Source organism: Ceratotherium simum, chromosome 18 (assembly GCF_057802395.1).
Source record: "Ceratotherium simum simum isolate JZ-2026a chromosome 18, ASM5780239v1, whole genome shotgun sequence".
NCBI classification, from domain to species: Eukaryota; Metazoa; Chordata; class Mammalia; order Perissodactyla; family Rhinocerotidae; genus Ceratotherium; species Ceratotherium simum.
In genome coordinates, this window is record NC_141917.1 from 14,155,730 (window position 1) to 14,181,202 (window position 25,473).

General features: G+C 43.4%; 1 protein-coding gene across 2 annotated transcripts in view; it reads right to left on the minus strand.

Moving 5' to 3' along the window:
* Positions 1-25,473, minus strand: part of RETREG1 (reticulophagy regulator 1) — a 141,184-nt gene that overhangs the window by 40,761 nt on the left and 74,950 nt on the right. The gene's annotated exons all lie outside the window — the stretch shown is intronic.

Sequence of the window (25,473 nt, forward strand, 5' to 3'; positions counted from 1 at the left end):
AATTGTGTTTTGAGGGATATTGTTTTGCAAGAAAATCTTTCTTTAGGTCATCTAGATTTCTCAACTCAGAACAAGTATGTGCTCGAATATGAGTCCACATGTTCCTTTGGGCAACATGGTTTCTCCTGCAGGACTTCCTTCTGTCATCAGGGAGCAGCCTGACCATGGCACGTGGCTGGCTGTGAGCCTGAGATGTTTTTATAGCTTGGCTGATCGCTGCATAGGAGTCGTCAGTCACCATGTACCCTCATTTGCTGCAATGTGTAAGAGCAGGACAAAAATCACTTCAATTGCTTCCAAAAGGGCTAGGAGAAAAGTTTGTACCAAGGTGGTCAAAAGGTACAAATTTCCAGTTATAAAATAAATAAGTTACGAAGATGTAATGTTCAGCATGGTGACTATAGTTAATAATATTGTATTGTATAATTGAAAGTCGCTAAAAGAGTAGATCTTAAAAGTTCTCATCACAAGAAAAAAAAATGTAACCCTGTGTAGTGATGGATGTTAACTAGACTTGCGATCATTTCACAATATATACAAATATCAAATCATTGTGTCGTATACCTAAAACTACTATAATATTACATGTCAAGTATATCTCAATTTAAACAAAAGTATAGCTCCTTACTCATTAAAAAAAAGAGGCTAGGGGCCAGCCCAGTGGCACAGCGATTAAGTGTGCACGCTCCACTGCTGGCAGCCTGGGTTCGGATCCCAGCCATGCACCAACGCACTGCTTGTCAAAGCCATGCTGTGGCGGCGTCCCATATAAAGTAGAGGAAGATGAGCATGGATGTGAGCCCAGGGCCACTCTTCCTCAGCAAAAAAAAAAAAAAAAAAAAAAGAGGAGGATTGGCAGATGTTAGCTCAGGGCTGATCTTCCTCACACACACAAAAAAAAAGGCTAGAAGAAATATTACTGAGATTCCTTTAGGAATATACCCTAAACGCTTTGCATAAAAACTTGAAACCACTTTTTTTCCTGATTGGGAACATTAAGTAAGGCAGTAAGCAAGATCTACTTATTAAGAAACAATATACTTTTCTTTTTAACATGTGTGCTCCATTGTCATGTTATAGTTAATCTTAGCAATATATCTATATTAAGGTATATTTTATATTTATATTTGTCAAAGTGATTTCTAAGGCATTAAAAAAATCAAAACAACATATTAACCTGCTTTCTTTTGGATAGTGTTAGCTATTTAGTGATATACGCACGTCACAATTCTAGACAGTTCTTTAATATTTCACACAAGATCAAAAGTCTTAGACTTCAAAGTCTAAGGTTAAGTTGGTGCAGACACTCAAAGACATAACTCAAATACAATTGACCTTGAAAGAAAACAGTCCTAAGCAGAGTTCTGAGGATCAGGTTGTACAGGAGCCTCTCAGAATTGAGGCAATGTTCTGTGTTAGGAATTCCAGTTCAAAGAATTGAAAAGTTGAAACACTGACAACATTATCGGTGAGAATACTTCAGTACTTTTATTTAACTTATCAACAACAACAAAAAATGCTAATTCTATGATCTAACTTGAAGTTCTGAGAATTCTATCCCATTAAGTTGACCTTTTGTTCTCCTAAGCTCCTATTTAACTATTTCTTGACTATCTGAATATAACTCTTGTTGCACTTTGTCGCCAGTTACTACATAACTGAATACACCCCTGAAACCTGCCTCTCAATTTTAAAGGACAATGAACTGATTAGTGCTGTTACAGATGAATTACCAATGACTGACTACCAAGAACTATTCACTAAAACACTTCCTTTAAGCATTCCTTCATGCATTCTTAAATTACTTGCTCCAACCATGAATTCCCCTTTAGGCATATCTGAGTTAACTTCTGAGATTCACAAGGACAAAGAGGGCAAACACACATGGCACATGTAACAGAAATCAGAGTGTAGCTACATGACTGACACAGTGGGCAGCTTCCTTGCCTCGATGACACCTTCAATCCTTCAGGGGTTTATTAGGGTGCCAAGGGTTCCCTCATCATTGCTGACCTGAAATCTACTGGACTTCCCCAATTTAAGGACTCACAGAATACAAACATGGGAGAGACCCTGAGGGCCAGGGAAGCCATCCAAGATTCCAGATGCTGACCTGGGGTGCAACCGAGTTAGGTGACCTGCTGTTGACTCAGCCAGGAGCAGCCTCCACTGCCGAGTGCTCTTTCCACCTCTCCAGCTGAGGAGACGGCAGAGCCCACTCAACCTGGCAAAAGCTCATGTGGCCAGACACATCCATACTTGAAGTTTTCTTGTATTCATACTCTTTAAAATTTGTGTGCCTTTAATTTTAGTAGTAGACTTTAAATTAGCATTTTCATCTTCCTTTGCAGTTTAATTGTACAGTATGACCTAAGAAGACCACTGCCATATCAAAGCTAAATTCCACTTTTCTTAATGCCTCTTTTTCTCTTCACATAATCATCAGTCTAAGAGTTTTGTTTCTTAGCAGCAATGACTAAGGCTCTGGAACTTTCTATCAGAGACAATAGGAGGGATCCTCCCTCACTTGCAAGTTACAGGGCAATACTAGCATGAATGGCCAAGAAGTGGTGGGGGAGGTCATTGGTGGATAGAAAATTATTAAGTAGGGTAGTGTAATTCTTTGCTAAACTGACATAACAGAATTCTTGCTGAAGGCAGGCCAGGGTGATCAGACATTACCTGGGGCAAGGGGAGAGATGAGGGATTTGGTTAGATATGGGGGGTGATCAGATATCAAGGGTGGGGAATTCTCCCTACACCGACTTAACAGAACTCTTGACAAAACTGGGTTCTTGAGGACACACCCCAGGACAGGGCCTAGTTGAGAAAGAGCTCAGAGGAGCCTGATTAGAGTTTGGTCAAAGAGAGAGTCTGTCACCTCCTAAGAACAGGCACATTTTTATTTCTTATATTAGCATTCAGCGCTACAAACTGTGGGGACCTTCCAGAGCCACACTGTCCAAGAGCAATTGAAATGTGGCTAGTTCAGAATTTTAAAATGGAATAGGAAAAAAAGAATATAAAATATCTCATTACTAATTTTAATATTGACTACACATTGAAATGATAATATTTGGGGTATATCGGTTAAATAAAATATATTATTAAAATTAATTTCACTTAATTTGTACTTTTTTAACTTGGTTACTAGAAATTTTAAATTATATACGTAGATTGCATTATATTTCTCTTGGCCTGTACAGCTCTAGAGCTTTAATTCTCTAATTCTCTGCCAAAATCGGTCTAAATTAGGCACAAAACAAAAGTTACTGTGAGAGCTGACTGGCTAACACAATCATACTAATTGTTTCAAAAACACTTCCAGAATTACTTTTAACCAGAAAGGAAAAGGGTAGAGATTACAAAAGGCAATTAACAGGACAGTAGCGGGAAAAGTCCATTGAGCATTTACTCCAACATCTTGGTCTCTGCTTTTCTCCACCTAAAACCCTCTCCTATCCTTCCGGCCCTCCAGCCTCCAGACAACAGGATGCTGTAAGTAACTTCTTCAAGGCCAGGTTGTATCCCAGGTTCTTGATTCCCTCCCCTCCTATCTTTTCCAATCTGTACTACTAATTATCCCATCCTCTTCTTCCCCGTTCACGACCATCCCAAATTCTACTGGCTGTTTCTCCTCAGCCCACAAACATATGCAAGCCTCTTCCAGAAATCCCACCGTTGACCACACATCTGCTTCTAGTTACTAACTTCCGTCTTCCATCCTTTACAGCCAAAGGTCCTAAGCAGCGGTCTGCGGTCAACTCACTCCTCACCAATTACAACCCACCTTCTCTCTCCACCATGATCCTGGCACTGCTCTTCAAGAGACCGCAGCAATTCAGCTGCACACGCAGTTGATACTTACTCTTCATCTAATCTGACTGGACCTCCTTGCAGTATTTCACTGCTGCCTGCTTTCCTTTATCTTGGCGCTCTCTCCACCCTGGGCTTGAAGACTCCGCTTTCTGCGCTCAGCTCCAACTTCTCTCGACATTCTGATTTGGTGGGTGTCCCTGTTCTAACTGGCTCTTAAATGTCGGTGATCTCTAGGGTAGGGCTTCCCAAATCAGAAACAGTACAGAGTAGTGGGCCCCATCCTCAGCCACTCTAATTCCATAGGACTGGGATGGGCCATGAATTTGCTCCCAGATGCTGCTGATGCTGCTGGTGGCGGAACCACACTTTGAGAGCATGGTCCTAGCATTCTAACATTGGCTGCCTTCCTTTTCATGCTATACAATCTCGCTAGGAAATCTCTCTATTCCCAGAATTTTAACTCTCACCTCTATGCCCAAATCTATATTCATACCCAGACACTCTCCAGAATTCCAAACCCATATATCCTAACACCCATTAGCTGTGATGCACTGGAGCTGCCTCTAACTAGCTCATGAAAACTTTTAGCACCTCCTCCCACTCCATGTTCAGTGATGTCAAGTATGTAGTTTGAAATTAGTCATGGCGGGAGTATTTACACCATGGAAATTGGTAAATGCTACAAATCAGCCACCAATCCCCTATCCACTCTGAGCCAGTTATTAAAAATGTACCCACACGCCACTGATTACTTGACATCTTAACCTGTGTTAAATTAATTAAACAGAGGCCATTAGACTGAGGTGGTCCTCATGCCTTAGGAGCCTAAGTAAGCAAACTAAAACCTAAGCCTATAAACGTCTCAAGGTTAAGAAATTGAAACATAAGAACAACCAATCATAAAGAGCCAACTAAGATTTCCAAATAAGTCAACCTTAAGCTACATCCAGTCAAATAATTTCCTTACTTTGCTTCCACGTCTTCTCTACAGAAGTCTGGCCCCCATCTCCCATGGAGTGCTCCTAACCAGTTGTGGTTTGGCGCCACCTGATTCAAACTGATTATTGCTCAAATAAATTCTTAAAAATTTTAACATGCCTCAGTTTATCTTTTAATACCTGGAAGTCCCACAAGTATCTCCAAAAAACAAGTCCACAGAGGACCCACCATCTCTCTGCAATCTGCTCTCCCTTATCTTTTTCTATTTCTTTTCTTCTTCAATTTCTTTCTTTAGGAAAGTAATCCCTCTTATCATTCTCAATCCCATTATTCTGATGTATTTTGGTCACAGAATTTAGCAATATCGCAACTTATCACTTAACTATTTTATCTTAACTATTTGTTTCAACGTCAGCTATGTAAATCCCTCCCTCCCACTAGAAGGTATTCAGGGACTTTATCTTCCTGTTCATAGTTGTATCTCAGCCATAGTAAAAGCATGGTAGAACTAGCTTCTAGAGCAGAACATACTAGTATTATTTTTAGGTAATATTATTAGTTCATATTAGTTACGTAAGTAAGTGAAGAATGTTCCAATGGTCAACTGAGGCAGAAACATGGGTGCTAAATGCACTCTTCCCTCTCTCTCGCCAGACAGAAGACTCTCACCACAGGCCATCAACTCTAACGCACTGAGCTATATCTGTAAACACCTCTCAGACTCCGTGCTTGCACGCTTATTGTCTTAATTCAGTCTGGCGTCATCTGTTGCCTAGGCTAGGGGCAGCCAAATGCTTTTGATCAAGCACCCTTGACAGTCCACGCCCTCCAAATATATTGTGCATTTATAAATTTTATGCACATATTTTTTTAATGTACATATATGACTTGTAAATATTTTGTGTGCTTCATAAATCACACAAAATAAACATGTAAAAATAAACATAAGCATTCTTTATAATCACAAAAAAACCAAAACAACCTAGAAGCCTATCCATAAGGGATTAACTAAATTATGGTACAATGAAATCCTATGCTGCTGCTAAAAAGAATGAGATGGTTATGAAAATCTTTCCATAATATATTTAGTTAAAAAAAAGAGAGAGAGACAGAATAGAAAATAGGATTTTTGCTCAAGCCAGACCAGGACGAGTCCCTGCCTTTGAGGAGTTGACTACTCGGTATAAGACACGTGTTGGTTGAATGAGAGAAGGAAAACCAAAGCAAGCCTTCCCTCTAACCATTGACTCAAGAGCATCAGAATTCCCCTTCTCCATCTTTTTCATAACCCAGCAAAGACTTCCCAAGTTGCCAACCCAGAACTCGTTTCCCATGAAAATTCAGAGGATGTATTACGCACTTTGCAAAAGTGCAACAAGGGTATGGAACTACTGTCAAAGCCAGTATATTTCTGGAACAAAGTGTAAAAGGACACTTTATTCCTTGGATAAAAAAAAAAAAAAATCAAAGGATGAAATGACTGTATATGTACATGGTGTGAATGATGCCATTCAATAACGACAAGCCGATGAATAATCACAACGTGCCACACTACTGAGAGAGATGGTACCCTCTCTCTCTCTTGCTTACTGGTTGGTGGAATCATACTGAGACTTTTCCTAGATCAGTGGCTTCCAAAGCAATAAAAAAAATTTTTCCCCCAAATGCTATGTTATGCCAAACCTTAGTATATAAAAGATACGACAACCAAAAAGAGTTATCTGGGGGCAGGGCACTGAAACATGGCCTCACTCCCCCCACACAGAAAGGCAGCCCCTGAATCAGGTCCTTGGAAACCCAGAGCTGCTCAAGATACAGTTGGAAAACTGTGCCCTAGATCATCTGGACAGCCAGGAAGAGAAAGTGGGAAACTTTTTTTCTCAGTCTCTTCTCCTAAAAATTAAAACAGAATCAACCCAGTTACTCATTTTATCTTTTTACCTTTTTTTCAACTTAGTGCATGGAGTGTTTTCCTCAAATTTATTTTCATCCAAAAATTAGCTGACACTCTAAAACCAACACATAGAGCCTCTGAAGACCCCTCCCGGCTTCCTGGTCAACCTTTTCCTTCCTTTTGCTGGAGGTATCACTTCATTCACCCTATTTCCCAGCTGCACCTCTTGTGCAATTAATAACAGACCCCTTTCACCCTCAGCAGTGTATTTGTTTAGGCCATAAATTGTAAGGTAACCCAACATTTCACCATTTTCTTACCCCTATTTGTCAGAACTCTCCTTTTGTTAATTTGTGCTGCATTTTCATGTCTTGATTGTCACATAATTTGTTATGGTCTGGGTGGGGACTCCCAACTGGAGCCAATTCTTTGCCACAGACCACTGAGTTTGGCCAGCAGGTGCCTCTCATAACTTTCCAGTTCAGTCCATGCAACACCTGCCATCTGACCCCATCACGGGTTAAACTGTGTCCCCTCTAAAAGAGATATGTTGAAGGGAAGCTGTCTGGAAAGTGTGGTTTATACAGAACAGAGTGCAGCAGCCACCCAAGGAGATCCTAGAGAAGCAATCCAGCCTGGTGAAGATGAAAAGGCCAGGAGTGGAGGGATAGACATAGGAGAGAAGAGTCAGAAAATGGCAGGAGGGAAAAGGGCGTCAAGGAGTGGGGAGAAGACGAGTGGTAGACAGGCTAGCCCGAAGCACCATAAAGGACCCGAGAGCCTCCAAGAGCTGTGTCCTGTGCCAGCTACACCTTGGTCACGCTGATCTCTATGGGGGTATATTCAATGTCCTAACTTTCTGATCAAATATGTTTCTTAATAAAAGTTCATTACAGGTTAATTTTTAAATTGTGATATTTAGGAGTTAATGACCATTTGAATCCATGAAGCAAAGTGCCAACACTGCAAATAACCCATTTGCCCACTCTTTCAGTGGGTTCACACCAGGAAGAGTAGTGTAATGGCAGACAGAGGAGAAGAGCAGGAAGTGACGGTGAATTCAGAGTACAGGAGTAGCCTCGAGAAACATGGAGAGGAAGAGGAGGCAGTTTGACAACTTCTTGAGAAAAAGAAAAGAAAAGGACCACCTGAAACAGGGCAGGTGCTCGGACCTCACGCGTCACCTCACCCTACGTCACTGGCTTATTGTTTGTGTGTCCTGCGTTTACTGAGACCCATTTCATTGCAGTAAACACAGTCTCTACAAACTTGTCTGTGACCTCTTCTCCAAGGGCCCGTTGGTCACTCGTGACTGGTTTTGTTTCTGCTTACTTCATCCCTTCTCTCCTCAAAATACAGTTGATATGCCTCTGTATCAAGCCAATTTCTTTCTCTCTTTATCTCTTCTCCCTCCCATCCTTTCCCAAACCCCTTCCCCACACCCCCCCAAAAAAAATTCCTATAAAACTCCAGCAGGTGTATAGTCACTGGTAGAAATCAAATTCCCTAGGGGGCCAAATGTTATCATTTGTTCAAGCTTCCCTCCACAGAACACACCTGTTCCTGAATAATCTTGCTTGCTTTCTTATTTAAAGCTCTCTTCTAAGGCTCTATGTGTATTTCAGGGGTGAAGGTCCTTGATAGATAATCTTTGGTTCCAAGAAATTTAGAACAAACAGCCATAGGAGAGAAAGAACTCTGGCAGATCTCACTGCTCTTAGCAAACATAAGGAAATGGAAAATTTCCAAGGCCACAAATCGTAAAGACAGAGGTCTTTCTGGACAGTAAAGACAGTGACTCAACAAGAGTGGCATACAGCTCAAAACATACTTTATCTCTTGAGCTTAAAAACACAATGCAAGAGGGAGGGCAAGTATAACCTGCTTAATATGGATTGTGTAATACTTTTGTTATATGTTGATCTTCCTTATCACATGTTGCTTATGTCACTGTTGAAAATTATTTTTCATTTCTTAAATAGCACCTGATAAGATGTTTCTTGGCTACATATTTATCCAGTATTTTGTGGAGAAGCCAAACTGAAATGGAGACTTTCCAGCTCAACAGCCCTACAATAGTTAATCATTTCCATATTAGTTTTGAGGGTATGGGTTGGGTGATCAGAAAGCCTCCTTCTCTAGTCCCGTTTTGCCATGCACCAGCTGACTCCTGTGGCCCTGGCTGGGTGAACTCCACCTGCTGATCCAGCCTTGGGTAGGAATGAGAAATCTCCTCAGATATTGAAAGAACTTCTCCTCCAGGCAATGGGGTTTGGGGGAACGTGCTCCCAGGCTAACATCTTACAGCTTCAGGCATTTTCAAAGAGGAGCCAGCCCCTTTAGAATTATTTGCTACAAGAAAAACTGGCCATCTGCCCATCTTGATAAGTGGGAAAGAAGAGGGCCTTAACTGAAGAGACCTCATAACTGCTTCCTGTAGAAGGGCAGATCCCATCAACAACCTAACGGGCTGGCGTCTCCTTATGGCCTCCTCAACCACTGTCTGACACTAAACCTGGTCTCTCAGAAGCATGGTTTATCTCCTTTAGACCACCTCGGGGTCCCAAATGATAACTAATAGCAAGCTGAAGGTGTCTCATAAGTGACTTCATTTCCATCGATGACTATCAAAAAGCAATGAGCTTTAAAAATAGAGTGAAACAAATCTAAAACATGAAGCTTAAAGAGGCTCAGAAGAGAAACTAGGTCCATTAAGTCTCCGATGGGGCTAATCTCTGATTTCCTGCCTCCACAATAATTCCTTACAAGGGCTTTCCTCCAGCATCCAGCCCCTCTCTCCTATAAGCATGACAAACTTGTTTTATGTTAATAAGCTTTTTATATTGGAATAATTTTAGATTTACGGAAGACTTGCAAAGACAGTGCAGACAGCTCCCATACACCCCTCACCTAGTTTCCCGGGGTTAACATCTTACATTACCACAGCCCATTTGTCAAAACTGAAAACCAGCTGGTACATTACTATGAACTAACCCTAGACTTTATTAGTATTTCACTAGTTTTTTTTCACTAACATCCTTTTTCCCTTCTAGGATCCCATCCAGGGAACCACAGCGCATTCAATCATCATATCTCTTTAGTCTCCTGTGGTCTATGAGAGTTGCTCAGTCTTTCTTTGGTTTCATGACCTTGACAGTTTTGAAGAGTATTTTGTAGATACCGGGTATTTTGTAGAATGCCCCTCAGTTTGGATTTGTCTGATGTTTTCCTCATGATTAGACTGAGGTTATGGGTCTTGGGGAAGGCAACTACAGAGGTGAAGGGCCCTTCTCATCCCATCAGGGAGTGCATGATGTCCACATGACTTCTTGCTGGTGATGGTAACTTGATCACTTGCATAAAGTAGCGTTTGCCAGGTTTCTCCATTGCCAAGTTACTGTTTTTCCCTTTCTACACTCTAGTTTTTGAAAGCAAGTCTAAGTCCAACCCACATTCAAGGAGGGAGGGAGTGGTGCACAGGGGCACAGCTCCACCTCCTGAATGGGGAAGTAGCAACATATATTATTTGGGATTCTTCTGGAAGGAAGATTTGTCTCTCCTTCCTCCCTCACTTACTTATTTATTCAACAGTGTATATCAGGAAGGACTTATGTGGACTCATAAGGACTTAGAGTTTGGGATATAATCCAGTGCTATGTTATTGATTTTGTGGCTCAAATTGTTCCAGCCACAAACTTGTTTCTGCCCACCCTGCCCTCTCTGATGACCCCTCCTCCAACCCTTTAAGAGACCTGGAAAGGCCACCTCTCTGTCCTCTCGACATGGCTCCACTCGACTTGCCCAACACTGGCCCACACTCTCCAGCTGAGCTCTGTGTTAACCACAGTGCACCCAGGCCCCTCCAAGGTTATCTTGCTTCCTTCCTACCCAGCATCAGCACCAGGCAAGAGGGGACACCAGGACTGAACCCAGAAGTCACAGAGGAACAAAAGCCTGTCCTCCATACACATGCATCCATCTCCCTGGAAATATGTGAGATGGGATGATGCATGTGCTCCTTCTTGGTGTGCCAGATGCCGTGAGGAGTGTTCTCAGAGGCAAGCTGTGTGGACACGTGAGCTACTTCCAACGTGTTCTTGTGAAAGCTATGAGAACCCGCCATTTTTTTCCTCACTCTGATAAAATTTCCAGGATTGAAATCAAGTTCAAATATCCTTTCCACGTGTGCCATTTGTCCTTACCTTTCATGTTTCTTTCCTATTTTGAGTATTAGAGGAAGTCCATGGTTTAAAAATGGAAATGAAACTTGGCTTCTTTACCTGAACCTACTTTTAGCATCAAACCATGGCAACGTCGTACACACAATTCATCATAAGTTTTCACAGCAGATTCATGAGGCCAGACGCTGCTTTCAATCTGCTTATTTATAACCAGTGTGAACTGTTTATATCAAACATGACTTTATATTTTTTAATAAGACAATGAAATCTCAAGTTGTATTGAAAAGTGTAGAGGGCAATGACCTCTTTAAGATCCTCCTGAGCCAGCTTCTGTGTCCATCACAAACAGTTAAAATTTAAACATCACCTCAGGGCCGGCCCCGTGGCTTGGTGGTTAAGTGCGCGCGCTGCAATGCTGGTGGCCCGGGTTCGGATCCCGGGCGCGCACCGAGGCACCACTTCTCCGTCCATCCTGAGGCCGCGTCCCACATGCAGCAACTAGAAGGATGTGCAGCTATGACATACAACTATCTACTGGGGCTTTGGGGGAAAAAATAAATAAATAAAATCTTTAAACATCACCTCAGTCCTAAATATAAGTGACGCGCAAGAGACACGCTGTGTCAGAAGCCGTAAGGGAGGACAGGAAGTGCATGTTTCCATACCACCTGTGGATGGAGTGCAAGAGGGGACACTGTGTTTACCTCCGTCTTCCAGGATGACTGGGTCCCCTGCCTCCCCCATGAAAGTGCCACTGCTCTCATGGAAGGAGATAAATAGGGAGTCTCACCAACAATAAGAAGTGGTGTTCTCGGGTCTTCACAACAACAGAATCACACACTCTAAAGGTGAAAGCGAGGCTCCTCTCGGGGAAGTCAGCCTGAGAAATAGGCTTCAACGGACAAAGGCAAAGCTGGGGACGGAGCCTGAGCCAACCCTGGGTCCCTAGGTGTATGTGTCAGGGTTCATTCCCACAGGAGGACCAGGCGGTGCCTCACAGAGTCCACTCCAGGGATAAATGTCGTCCCTTTAAAACATGCTTTACTTTCTTTTACTTGAAATTATCTCTCAAAAAGAGGATGCATGTGATCTTACCAAATCTGTCACATACCAGTGCTGCACATTCAATTTCTCTATTTTGAATAGAAAAGTACAGGGGGAAGAAAAATGGCCGAAATGACACCCATCAATGCTAGTTTGAGAGCGTTTAGATGTCACAGAGGTTACCTGACAGAACTGGTAAAAAATAATAACACCAACAATAACATAATTAAAGAGAAAGCACAAGACATTTATCACAGATTTGATAATTATGTGTAGGGGCGTGACCTCACAATTGAAGGGGCTAAGTGTTATCGTATATAAGCCTTTCAGAAATTTCCTCAAAAAGTAATACAGTAAGTAGTCGAGTGATGAAGACTGATTGACAGATCGGTGGTTGCCAGAGGCAGGGGGTGGGGGATGGGAGAATTGGGCGAAGGGAGTCAAAGGTACAAACTTCCAGTTGTAAAATAACTAAGTCATGGAGATGTAATGTACAGTACAGTGACTACAGTTAATGATACTGTATTATATATTTGAAAGTTGCTAAGAGAGCAGATCTTAATTCTTATCACAAGAAAAAAATTTGTAACTATGTGAGGTGATGGATGTTGACTGAACTTATCATGGTGATCATTTTGCAATATATACAAATATCAAATTATTATGTTGTACACCTTAAACTTACACAGTGTTATATGTCAATTATATCTCAATAAAACTGAGTGGAATTGGAAGCCACTGAAATAGGGAGCACTGGCTGGTGTGGATACCAGCTCTTCAGGGTCAAGAGAAGGAGAGGGGGGCAGTTAGGGGTGAGACCTGGCCCAGGTTCAAGGGGATGACAGTGACAGTGAGGGTCTAGGACACATTCTGAGATGGAGCCAAGTGGATTTACTGACGGACTGAATGTGTGGAATAGGGACACGGTGACTCAAACATGACTTGAATCTACTCACCTGAACACCACGCAGTCCTTAAAGCACAATTTTAAAGAACATCTAATGGTATAGGATGCTTGATATTTTAAACGAGAGTTGGAAAACTTTTCTGTAAATGGCCAGACAGTAAATATTGTCAGCTTTGCGGGCCATGTGGCCTCTGTCACTCAACTCCACTGTTGTAGCACAGACGATATCTAAACGAATAAGTGTGGGCCACAGTTTGCCAACCTCTGTATTTTATATACACACCCCCCACAAATTATAAAAGAATGTGTGTCTATTTGTAATTGATTAAAGAAAACCATCTGGAAGGACCTAGTACCCCAATATTATTAGTGATTAGCTCTATGATTCCTATTTCCTTTTGTGCACTTGAAATGTTTTCAAAAATCTCCCCATGTATGTATTCCTTCTATAATGAGATAAAACCCACAAATAAAAAAAATATAGTCTGGAATTCTACCTTTTAAGTCTACCAACGTAACAAAGTCTGGTCTGTGTCACTGTCACTGATCATACTTTTGAAGATAACTTAATATAAAAATACTTATTAAAAAGGTCATCAGTAAATAAATTCTAAACCGGCAGTTGATGAGAAAATAACCTGTCATTGTGTTTCCTAAAACCAGAGAGCGTCTGTGTGAGGGATGGGGAAAGCTGTTTTTTACCACATTGGCTGAGTCTCTGGAAAAGACTGCCTCTTGAATTAGCAGCTTGACTGTTTGCTGCCCAGATAAATATTGTGTTGCTATGACAGAAACTGTCCTGCCACGTGGGCCGTCCTGTCATATAATTAGCCTCTTATCGTATCAGGTGAAAATCAAACCAGCAGCACTCCCCGTTAACGTGGTAATTTAAGAACCTAGAAACACTGCCTTCACGTATCAACATCTGATTTAATGTTATCACCATCCCACCAAAGACACCGGGAGGGTAATTGTGTGGCGTCGTTCAATATAGCGAGCTGAGCCTTGGAGTAAATCAAGCGTGAGAAGTTCCCAGCTATCTCAGCAACTTTAGCTAATTTGTCCACCTTAATCGCATCACTGTGTGTCATCAGTCCACCTGGACGTGGATGGGGCAGACAGAGAAATTTAACCTTCACGTCCTTCGGGTCCACAGATACCACCCTCAGGCTCTCCCCCTCGCGATAATCCCGCCAGGTCCATTTTCAACCTCTCTGTTTCAATCGGCATCGAGTCAAGTCTAAGCAGAGCCGCATGTAGCTTGACCTGCACCCAGAGAGCTGCGCCCTTTATTCTCCTGGCCCTTTGATACCCTCCTCCCTGCCCCAGAAGGCCAAAGCTGCAGGGCAGCTCCTCTTCCCCTCCGCCCACTCCTCCTCTTCCTCCCTTCCCAGGTGTTGATCCTAACAGACACGCGCATGCTCATCTCCATCTCACAGACCCTTCAGGAAACCCACCCTGCCTACAGTCCTCTCCTCTATTTTTGAATTTTATTTACTTCTCAATGGGACTGTAACTCCTTGCCTGAGCAGTAAACCACTAACAGGCAGTCTCTGCATCCCGTCCTCCCACTATGCCCACAGAGGGCATGTGCTCTGAGGGGCAATTCTGCCAAGTGACCCCTGGAACAAGCCTGCTTGGGTTTTGATGCTGGCTCTATCACCTACCAGCTGTGTGATCTCGGGCAAGTTCTTAACCTCTCTGTGCCTGCTTCCTCATCTGTAAAATAGAGATAATATTAGTACTCCATACAGTTGTTGTGAAGACAATGCATATGCAAATGTTATACAGTGGATTGGATTGGATTAAGTATATAAAAGTGAATGAGAATATAATCATATGTACAACACTGAGAACAGAGCTGGCATTTTGACTGTCCTACTGAAGTGACTGCTTTAAAAGAATATCGAAGAGACGAAGAGAATCAATCCCGTTTTCCACATTGCTCTCTCCAATCACAGTGATCTTTCCTTTCTCTGACTTTCATCAGAATATCAACATAGGAAACAAATGAATGAATGAAACTATTTTTAGATTTCCTAATCTTTCATTGTTGTTCCCTCGTTACTGCTGGCCAGTTCACCCCCGAGGATAGATAATAATAGCTGCAGCTCAGGAGTGTTCCTGTGGACCAATGTTTTATGTTAACCGTTCACGTAATCCTGAAAATGTCGTGAGGAAGGTGTTATCATCCCCCATTTCACAGATAAGGAGACTGCGTGCGGCTGAGAGGCAAAGGATCTTGTCCAAGGAGAAAGAGCTTGTAAAGGGCCGAGCCAGGGCTCTGTTCTTCTTCTCCTGAATCACCCGTTGCTCACAGCACAGTGCTAGACTCATCACAGATTCTTATGAATTACATAGTTTGGTTAAATGACATTCATTTAATAACTGTTTATTGATGCCAACTGCAGGCCAGGAACTGGGAGGGTAAAGATTAGCAACGGCTCTTGTCATCACCAAGTGTAAGTCTGCCAGGGTATAAGAAGAACCAACAAGCAATTACAAAGCAATGTGATCAGGGCTGTTAGGGCAGGGAAAGTACTGAGCGATATGGAGAGTCACAAGATGAGCACAGGAGATAGCACAGGGGCTGGGCAGGGCAGAAAAGGCTTCTGCAGGAAGTGATGTCTTGGTGATGGTAAAGGATGTGTTGGAGTTGGGGTTGAGCAGGAAGAGAACTCCAGGTGGAAACAGGACAACTCATGGCATGTGGGATGACCGAGAGGGGGAGTGCTTAGAGAGAACTGAAGGAGGAATATGTGGTTCCACAAGCATTAAACAGAACTTCTCTTAACAAATTAGGCGGGGGACAGCTCTGAATTGAGCTTCTCTTTCCCAGCACACGCAGCAAACAAACTGATTAGGTGGACTTCCATATGCCTTCCTGTCAACTACACGGTTCCTTTACACCAAAGGAAGTGGCAATAGTTAGCAGAGCATCAGGGAACATGTCAGACCTTCCAGGGCCCTACTGCCCTTTTAAGGTACTTAGATGCTGGGATGGAGGGAATGGACCCCTGTCTTCCTTGGCTTTGGAAATCTTCCTTAAAAAGTACACACAGGGAGGTAGACACTGAGATCAAACAATGCGTCCTGATATCCAATGGAGACTCAATGACACTGAATGTTAGTAGCTTGCTTGTCACTCAAGTCTTTGGGTATTGGGGTGCACAGTTTTCTAGAACATCAGAAGTTTCATCTCAATTTACACGTTAATGTTCAAAAAGTTTTTCTTTTTGTTTTTTTCCTTTTAGTTTTCTCATGCTGGGTCTCCACGCAGACAATAAAGGGAAAGACTAAAGCAATTACCTAGATGCCATTTAAAAATTTTTACAAAGTGTACTTGTATTACCTGCATATTTCTGAAGAAACTCTTTTTTTTTTTTTTTTAAGATTTTATTTATTTATTTTTCCCCCAAAGCCCCAGTAGATAGCTGCATGTCATAGCTGCACATCCTTCCAGTTGCTGCATGTGGGACGCAGCCTCAGCATGGCCGGAGAAGCGGCGCGTCGGTGCGCGTCCAGGATCCGAACCTGGGCCGCCAGCAGCGGAGCGCGCGCACCTAACCGCCAAGCCACGGGGCTGGCCCTGAAGAAACTCTTATAAATTGCCTGAACATGTGGCTAACTGCATGAATTCTCTGCATGAAGTTATAGTTGCAGTGCAACTCAGCCTTGGGAAAGCAAGCTGGGTTCCTTCACTGTTCATTAGTACCTTTGTTTTGTAAACTGTTAGAGCTCATATAACATAGCTCGTGTAAAGACTGTGGTGAAATTTAGAACAATAATGACAGCTTTGAAGACAGGTAATTTAGAATTATTTCATCCCACAAAATAAATAGCAAATCTCAATAGAGACATAAACACCGAATTCATACGATATGCTATCTGAATTCGTTGCATGTGGCACTTTGGAAAGATCTGGAAAAGGGTGAAGAAAACCCTTCTAGGAAGATGCTCATCCTGGATTCTAGACTTTAGAGTTGAAGGGAATTTGCAAAGGACTGAAATGCATACTAAAGCAGTTGACAAGATGAACACCAAAAGTCTTATGTAAACTAAGATTCTCTTAACTCCTGAACCCAAAAGTCTGACTACTACCCCATTCCTCCCCACTTCCCAGGACAAATGTCAAAATTCAAGTGGGGAGGAACTATGTCCAAAGGCAGACCAACCTAGACATCTCCAGGTCTAAGCCTTTTCTGACTGATGTTCAGGGATGAAGGAGAATTTTCTATATGGTAACTAGCAGGGGTCCAACAAGGAGCCCCAAAGTGATTATGGTGACATTTCTCACCCTCATGGGTTCTAAAACTTGACGACCCATAGTATCAGCCAGGGTTCCTGGTGGCAAATAAGACTGACCTACTCTGGCTGGTTTGAACAAAAAAGGAATTCACTAAAGAGTAGCCTAGGATGTCTCTAGAAAGGCAGGTCAAAATGCCGCCCCAAACTCACCAAAGAATGACTCCACCAGAAATAATCAGTGGAGGACAAGAGCAGCTCACAGAATGCTGGGCACTCTAGAACCTTCACCACTGCTATCTTGAAAAGTGGATGTATAGACCACCACCCTTGCCAGAATGGATTCCTTAAAGCCTGCTTCTTTCATCACCAGTTTCTAATTCAAAGTCTGGCATCTGTGCATCTGGCTGGTGGAACCTCGGTTACATGCTTACAGTCTAGCTTCAAGGAAGCCTGGGAAGTGGGCTCCAGCTTCTACTTTGGAAAGGCATGGACTCATAAGGCAGAAAATTCCCCTTCACAAGAAGGTTTGAAGGACTTCACAAGAAGTCCTTCAAAAGGTGTGGGCATCCAGAAAGAATGACACATTTTCCCTACACCCACTGATGTACAATCATGAACATTTTATCAACACACAAAAAAACGGGCATCAGAGTACGTTCAGAGTAGCTGAGACTTTGATTACGTGTGAGAACTGTATTGTCTACACACACTCTAAGAACCGAGATATGAGTTACCCACGGTTTGAAGCCGTGTGAAGGGATGCTCCCCAAGGTTATCGTCTGAAGTGCCGGGCGCTCCACACTCGTCCAGCCCTGCTGGCCAGCGAGGACGTATAGAGCGGGTGGAGAAGGGAGATGACCCTGCTTATTTCGGCCAGCCTTATCAAGGCCAAGGCAATCATGTGATAATGTGTGAATGATTCAGAAGGGGTAGCCCGGGTATTTCTGTACTCATATCAACATTCACACTTCGATTCCAGCCAGCTCTCATCTTCGTTTTCTGAGTTTTTACTGGCCACTTTTTGCATGAGACTCAGAACCTCTATCTTATCAATTTGCTAAGAGTAGAAGCCCCCTCAGAATTCTACTCCGCACCAGAGATTGCCACATCGATAAAATATCCCCGCCAGACTTCCAAAGGGCAATGTCTTCTGCTACCATTTTTCTTCTGGAAATGATGGTCTCCTTATGGGAGCCAGATCACTCATTCATTCATCAAGCATTTTTATTGAGCACTTAGGAAGTGACTGGCACTGTGCTAGGGCCTGGGGATTCAGGGGTGGATAAGGGAGGCAGGTTTTCTGCTTCATGGAGCTCCCAGAGTGGTGGAGAAGCTGGACGTTAAACAACTGAAGACACAAATAAACATATAAAGGCCTCTTTTGTTAAGAGCTATGAGACGCTGGGTCCTAATGAGGTAAATTTTCAACCAAAATGCCTATATCGGTTTTCTTTCGCCTTCTCTCTCAACTACATACAAATATATTTTCAGTTAGCGTCAGTCTTTACAGGATCTGATGCTCTATTTGATCTCAATGGTGCCAAGTGCAGAGAGCCCAACACACAACAGGAGCTGTGGTTTCTGGATGCACGCTGCATTGGGGTTGACAGAAGAGCTATCCACCATGTGTGTCCACCTGATCTAAAATCGCACAGGAACACACAAAGCCAGAGTTCTACAAGTCCTTCTATCTCCTTTGGAGCCCACCTCCCCTTCCCACCCATTTCACTTCTCTTGCTCGAAATGGACCATCCAAATGCTGGGATGGAGCAGAATTTTCAGGCCAGTTTTCACGTAGGAAGAAACCTGCCTCTTCCCAGAAGTGGCCTTAAAATCAGTAGGCCCACTGTTCACTCCCAGAGAGAAGCTCTCACAAAATGCCCTGAAGCTGGACATTGTTAATAAAAGCCCAAAGTGACTCCTTATGTCTTCAAAATATGAAGAATCCCATTGTCCACAGTGGCAATGAGAGGGACAAAGATTATTAGTCAGCATAAGTGGATCACCCCACAAAACATAAAATTGCCTACCTGGTTCACCCCTTGGACCGGGACATGTCAACACTTCAACACATTTTACTTCTCTCCCAAGGAGCCACCGAGACACACAAGGTCTCAGGACAAACATGTCTCCCCTTTCATTTTCTCAGCTCTCTGACATTTATTCCCTCATCCCACCCAAAAGGAAACACTAACGCCACAGACGTGTCAGTGCACACTGGATGGAAAACTCCCGAATCATCATGGGCTGGTACAGCTGTTTGCCAAGAGACTGGAGGTCAGTACACGGTGTGGATGGCACCACAGCAAAAGTAAGCCAAAGATCACGTTTTTTTACAAATTAAAATTAGAGTTGGAATGTTTTATAAACTAATGGGCTTCCACGTTCACCTCAGACTCTTGTTTAGAAGGAGCACTCTGGCAGACTAAAAGAATGCTTTTCAAATGTGGATTTGCTTGAGGGCCACCCGAGACAAGCCCTGAGTGGGGGAGAGCATATTTGTGGCCCAGGGAAGGGCTCTTCATTGTGCCTCACGCCACAACAGTCCCGAGATGGCAAAAGGTCCAATCTCAAGCAGCCGCCCTTCCAGACTCTTCCCTATTCTTCCTCTGAGCTGCCCCATGCCAATCCCACTCTGCCTGGCTTTCCCTTAGGACACCAGGGAACACCCCTGAGCAGGACTGACCCCCAGCCCCACACAGCTGTACACACCAAAGGACTGCTCTTGTTCACGGAGGCCTCACCAAGGGGCCAGGCTCTGGGCAGCTTCCGTGTGCTTTAATCCTCACCACGACCCCCTGAATTATATAGCACTTCCCACATATTAAAAGTGAAGAAATGAGCTTTGAGGTTTTTGTAACTTGCCCAGGGCCTGGTACCTGTTAAGAGAGGGATAGCTGGGTGGAACCCCCGGCGGTGAGCCTCGGAGCCCATCTGTAAACGCCTGCTCTATTCTGCCTGGGGCTGGCCCGGCAAGGGTGTCCAGGCCTCAGCACGGCCGGCCGCCAGCTGCCAACATCTGCAGCAGCTCAAACCCGGGGAGTGGCAGTGGGACGCGCATGGGATGTGGATACACCACAGATGAAACAAAGGCTTTCGTTCTTTAAAGGAAAAGGACCATGTGAGGCATGGATGTGGGGCAGCAGGAGAAAGAGGGGCTGCGCCCTTCGGCGTGGTGCGTTCACATCCCTGAAGGAGAGGGCGCCCACCCTGCCCCAACTGCTCTCTCTGCCCCAGGCGGGGATCCTGCTTTGAGAGCAAATGGGCAGATAAAAGGGGGAGTTCTCAGCCTTCAAGTACAGAACATGGAGGAATCCCGCTCTCAAGGATATTCACAGAGCAGCTGAGCCCCTTCACTTTACTGACATCTGCGAGGGCAAACACTGAGTTGAGCAGGGCCTCACATCAGAATAAGATTTCCGGAGCGACAGCGCAGCCTTGGAGAGGACTCGGAAACCTAACTCCCCACCCCACCCGCCCTGACTAAAACAGGGAGCAGATGGCGCCTGGCTCCCACTCTGAAGACCAAGCCGCCAGCCGCAGGCAAGGGTTGGGGGGGGTGGACACACGAAGAGACTGCTTTGCACGAGAGGAGCCTGCGAGGTGACTGCTCGGGGCAGCTGGAGGATTAGCAGGCCTCCGGCTCCCCTTGGAGTCTGGTTCTGAGCATGGAAGTGGCTTCCAATCAGGGGCTCTTCTCTTTCTAGCATAAAATGAAGATAACAACATTATCAATGACAGCGAGGACGGACTCAATACATACCATTCTGCGTTAAATGACACGCATATGGGTTCTCATCAGGCCTTCCCAAAGCTCTGGGAGAAGGTTTTCATTATTATACCCATGTTAAAGATGAGCACAGTAAGGTAGAGAGAGGACTGAACTCAAGTCTGTCTTAACCAAGACGCCCTGCCTCTCAGCCCAACCTCTGACCTGAGACACCCTACACACTGCCGGGGAGCTCCCGGACCTCACCTTAGAATTGAAAAGGAATGAAAGCACTCTGCTCCAAAGCAAGACTGAGAATTGTTTTAAGAATCTGTGACAGACTCATTTTGTATCCCAAGGTTTTTCAGAGGTGATTGAAATTATGTCTTCAGATAGAAAGCTCGAAATATCACTATAAGGAGCCTCAGAGCTCTGCTTTAGAGATCGTTTCCCTGGGAAGGGTAGAGCACCCTGCTTCCACACGGCTAGGGACATCCATAAAGGAGGAGACCCGAGGAAGAGGCAGGTCCTGACTTCATGGTCTGTTAGATGAGCCTGGAGGAAATAAACAAGCTATTTTGCTCGCGCACTCACGTGCTCTGACCCGAAGCCAGCGGGGAGAGTCCTTAGAATTCAGTGACTAATCAGATGATGGGCCGTGAAACACACCCCTGAATGTCATCAGAGTCCAGGCATTCGCACCAGGAATCCAGAAATAAGCTGTCACCAAAGAGACGTGTGCCCTCTGGAAATAATTTCCAGAACATGTTTCGTAATCTCGGGCTGGGACTTAGCAAGCCAGACAGGAAAGGTCAAAACCAGCCCCTCCTCCTGCAGTGCCCAGCCTCAACTCCTCCTGCCCGCCGGGTCCCCACACAAACTGCCCTCTGCTTGCTGCCCCAGCCCTGAGCCCCCAAGTCCCTTCCCAACAGCCACCAGGAAAACCAGCTGTCCTGGTACCCGTGTCCTGCTGTGTCACTTCACTACCAATGAAGGCAGATCTCATCACTTCCTTGACTTGCTTTGAACATGTTTTGAGTTACTGTCAAAATTTAATGAGTATTTTATTCACCAGACATTTAGATGTCAAGTAATTACTGGTACCAGATTCTCCGCTTATCAAATATGCCTGAATTAAATGACATGTTTTAAAATAACTTTTCTTTTTAAAGTAACATTTCTTGGAGTAGAAAATGTGAATGATACTTTTAAATGAATAGATAAGAATTCTGCCCAAGGGAAGTGCATATTCAAATAATTTTTAATGTAAAATTTAAGATCATCTTATTTATATTCTTGACTGCTCTTTGGTTAGGACAAAGGATTTGGCTGCTGCTAAGAATACAGACATTCAGTGAGTAGATTTACAAAAATCAGTTCTTTGAAAACGCTTTTTGATGGAGATCTAGGGATCCAAAGTGAACAGCTTTCTCAATCCAACCTGGATCCCCCAACTAAATATTATCAACATAGTAAGTTTTATTTCCTATGGCAGTGATCTCTATCCTACTGATGCATTTTAAGCACTTGTAAATTTCTTAAGAACAAGTCAATGACCTCATTATGCTTGTTTATTGAGCAGAGTCATTTGTGAAGTCAATTGATAAAACTCAAGAGGACAAAGTATGCTTGCCCAATGGCGGGGGGAGATTGACTCAGGTCAGGATTCATGTTTCTGTCAAACAGAAATACCGGCCTTCTGCAGATACAGGCCAGGGTTAAAGAATGGATTCACTTCTACCACGAATTTAGTTACTACGGAAAGGATCTTAAAAATTGAGAATCTGAAACCCTTTGATTCTGATCCCTTCAAGAGATTCACACACATATCGGTGAATTATTCACTTCGTCACTGTAGGAAAATCAAATCTGGGAAAGATTTAGGCTTGTTAATGAGTAATTTGGAACTAACTGATGATTATACACAAGGGAAAGGAAGGAGAGGGAGGGCAGTGTGCCTGTTCCAGACAAGCTCGGGTGCTGGGCGCTCTGCATCCATCAGCTCACCCACGCTCCAGGAACCAAGCAGAAATGACCAGAGCATAGACAGAGAGGATGCTAAGGGACTGCGAAGCCATTTTTCATGGTTGGCTAATACGTCCTGTATGTCTTTTGGGGGGCTCAGGGAGTAGAGCAGTTGCCTAACAGGGACAATTCAGAACAACTAAAGGGGAAAAAGCATCAGTTCAGTCAAGTGACAAGTAAACAAGTATTTATTATGCTGTATCTCTGTGCTTGAGAGATTCCAGGACAAACACAACACTGGTCCCTGCCCCAGAGCTTACATGTTTGAAGAGACATGACTAATAATCACATTTTCTTTCATATTTCATCAGCTAAAACAAACTGCCTCAATTTCACACTTGACTTTGCCCTTAGAAACACAGAGGTAAAGAAATAGTATCCACATTTAACAACAAAAACTAATCTATATGCCTATGGTTGAAACAGCAACTCAAAGAGAGGTTTTAGTCTTGTTTCCTAAGAAAAACTACTCACGGAGGCAATGATATGATTATTTTATTAAAACATAATCAGGGTATGTGTGTGCAGGGGCCACTATATTCTCAAGCTGAGGGCAGAAACATGGAGTTTCCAAAGGAGCAACTTCATTTGGGTATAATTTACAGAGAAAAAACTGTATGCATTTAAAGCATAAAACCTGGTGAGTTTGTTTTTTTGTTTTTTTTTTGTGGGGAAGATCAGCCCTGAGGTAACATCCGTGCTAATCCTCCTCTTTTTTTGCTGAGGAGGACCGGCTCTGAGCTAACATCTATTGCCAATCCTCCACCTTTTTTCTTCCCCCCAAAGCCCCAGTAGATAGTTGTATGTCATAGTTGCATATCTTTCTAGTTGCTGCATGTGGGATGCCGCCTCAGCATTGCCGGAGAAGCGGTGCGTCAGTGCACGCCCGGGATCCGAACCTGGGCCACCAGTAGCGGAGCACGCGCACTTAACCGCTAAGCCACTGGGCCGGCCCAAACCTGGTGAGTTTTGACAGAGGTTTACACCCACGAAACCACCAAAAGCAAGATACAGAACATTTCCAACACCCACCCACCCTGGTCACACCACTTTCCAATCCAACCCAGCCCCAGGCAACCATCGGTCTGCTTTCTGTCACTACAGATTAACAAACGTGTGAGCTTTAATGGTAGTAGGAAGAAAAAACACAAACCCACTTGACTTCTACCTGAAGGCTTTTGGGGGTGTGGTTAAAGCACACATATATTGCATTTTGCTCATCTATTTACAACAGCAGCAGGTGACTTTTGCAAAATAGAAGAGAGGCCTGGGGGTAAGGGGGACGTTAAGAGTCAGCAGAATCTGCTGTTCTCCAACCAGAGCCCTCTTTGGTTTTTGCTTTTATGACACGCAAACAAGAAGGCCGAAAGCCATCCCCCAAGTAAACTCAGCTCATAAGTCAGGTCTACACTTGTCCATCTTTGTACTACGCCTCCATAAAGCACCTTTTTTTTTAAATGAGTAATGCATTATTCTCAAAAGTCAAAGGATCTTTTAACCATTTTGACCAAAAGAAATACATGCCGCATAACACTGAAAGGGATCTCTCAGCAATAGGAAAGGGTGTTGGAACTAGTTCCGGAATTATCTGTAAAAGTTTAATAAAATTCCCACTGGCCTCTAAGCAGAACAGCTCCTACTTCTATCTCTGCTGTCATGCGTGTATTGGTGCTGATACTGCACTTGCTTTATTTTAAACATCTTAATGTAGACTTGACATAAAATCAACTGCATATTTAAAGTGTATGATTTGATAACATTTTTTAATTTTAATGAGGTCAGATTGGTTTATAACATTGTGTAATTCCAGGTGTACATTATTATATATCAATTTCTGTGTACACTGCATCGTGCTCACCACTAATAGTCTAGTTTTTATCCGTCATCATACATATGTGCCCCTTTACCCCTTTCGCCCTTGATAACTTTTGACACGTATTCAGCCATGAATCCATCACCAAAATCAATATAATGAACAATTCATCACCCTCCCAAAGTTTCCTGGTGCCCTTTATAATCCATCCCTCCCTCCTATCCCTGCCTACATCACCCGCTGCCTTCCAAAGCAAGGACTGATCTGCTTTCTGTAACCATAGATTAGTCTGCATTTTAAAAATTTTACACAAATAGAATCATGCAGTATGTACTCTTTTTTGTCTGGCTTCTTTCATTCAGTATAATTATTCTGGGATTCATTCACGTTGTTTCATTTATCGATGTACCAATAATTCATTCCCTTTTATTGTAGAGCAGTATTCCATTGTATGGATATACCACAATTTATTGATTCATTCACCTGTTTTTTTTTTTTTTTTTTTTTTTTTTTTAGATTTTTATTTATTCATTTTTTCCCCCCAAAGCCCCAGTAGATAGTTGTATGTCATAGGTTCACATCCTTCTAGTTGTTGTACGTGGGACTCGGCCTCGGGTTGGACGGAGAAGTGGTGCCTTGGGGCGTGCCTGGGATCCGAACCCGGGCCGCCAGCATCAGAGCGCGCGCACTTAACCGCTAAGCCACGGAGCCGGCCTCATTCACCTGTTGATGCACAGTTTTTGGCTTTTACAAATAATGCTGCTATGAACATTCATGCTCAAGACTTTATGTAGACACACGCTTTCACGTCTCTTGGGTAAATATCTAAGAGTGGAATGGATGAATCACACGGTAGGTGTATATTTTTCTTTTTAAGAACTTGCCTGTTTTATA